Source organism: Triticum dicoccoides, chromosome 7B (genome assembly GCF_002162155.2).
Source record: "Triticum dicoccoides isolate Atlit2015 ecotype Zavitan chromosome 7B, WEW_v2.0, whole genome shotgun sequence".
In the NCBI taxonomy this organism is placed as follows: Eukaryota; Viridiplantae; Streptophyta; class Magnoliopsida; order Poales; family Poaceae; genus Triticum; species Triticum dicoccoides.
Window position 1 is genome coordinate 573,641,725 of NC_041393.1, and position 1,472 is coordinate 573,643,196.

The window sequence follows — 1,472 nt, forward strand, 5'->3', positions numbered from 1 at the left end:
AAGTTATAGCTTTTCTAAAAAATTTAAATCTGAATTAAATGCGTTCACACATGTTCGTGTGTGTGCTTTTGCAATTCTGGTTAAACATGTCGTGTAGTCTTTGTCTTTTTCTGGCTAGGAGGACAAAATAATTCCTAATTTGTTTGATTAAGGCAAAAACATACTAAAAATGGAGAGGCCGCCACGGATTTCTATCGAGCGCCCAGCCGCTCGGTAGACACGTCCATTAAGTAATACGCACAATTGCTTACCACAGAATCTGCAAGGCATAACACACCTAAAAAAAAGAAGTTGCGGTTACCTGAAGAACATTTGCTTCAAGCTTGCCTTTGGTGAACCCTTCTGGCAGAGAACCCAAGAAATCCAGTTTGAGTGCGCAAAGCACACGGACTGATAGGCCGTAATTTCTCCCACATAGAAACAACTTTTCTAGGAGAGGGGCGTCCTCAACAATGACTTCTCGCAACAATACATCTGTCCAACCAGAACCAGACGACACCCCTAGCCTCCTAAGGGTGGACGAGTTGATCCGAACACCACGGGCACCTTCCAATCCACTAAGTTCCAAGCTCTCCAGCACGGTGCATCCCGCAAGAAGGCCATGGAGGAAGCCCTCCGAGACGACGACACCTTTAAGTGTGAGTTTCTTGAGTTCGGGGAAATGTAGATCGCCGGCCAAGGTGGTAGTGGAGGGGAAATGGGTCACGTAGCAGGTGCACTTGATGCTGAGGATGCGGAGCTTGGGCAAAAGCCGGAGCAAGGACAGTGGCAGCGCATACGGAACTTCCCACGTTGGCACAAACCGAAGTTTCTGGCAAATTTCCTCGTGCTTTAGCCACAGATCGAACTCGGAGAGGCCTTTGAAGGCCGGCGACTCGAGCCAGCCGTTCAGCAATGGGAAGACGTAGTCAGATTTGTAGCCGTATCAGATCAGGGCAAGCCGGCGGCAGGGCGCCTGGTGCTCGGCGAGAATGCGGGAGACGAGGCCGGAAGGGGCGGGCTCGTCTTTGCGGCGGAGCTCGACGTCGAGGTTGAGGGGACCGGAGCGAAAGAGGTGGCGCCACCCGGTGGAGAGGATCTGGGTGCGGGCGCCGTCCTCGGTGGGGAGGAGCGAGATGATGTCGCAGAGAACGTCGTCGGGTAGGTTGCTGATCAGGTCGGGACCTTCTCCGACTTCGCGCTTGCCGCTCGCCGGTGGTCGGACGCCGGCGACCAACTCGGCCTCCTGACATTTTCGCTTTTTGGCTCTGCGGATAGCCATCGCCGCCGCCAGCCGGGGAAAGAGAATGCGTCTGTGTTTACAAAATGGTGAGGAGATTTCGTGAAATCCAATGTGTCCGGCTTTTGCGAAATCACTAATTAAATACTTCCTCCGTTTCAGGTGTATTTATTTTTTATAAATTTCATAAGGTGCATTTCTAATTCCTCATAATTTCGTTTTTACCATTTATGAAAAAGAAAAGGTATCTCTC

The 1,472-nt window shown here is 51.1% G+C and overlaps 1 pseudogene; it reads right to left on the bottom strand.

The window, feature by feature from the left end:
• Positions 1–247: 247 nt before the first annotated feature.
• LOC119339134 lies at positions 248–1,261 on the bottom strand (annotated as a pseudogene).
• Positions 1,262–1,472: the final 211 nt, after the last annotated feature.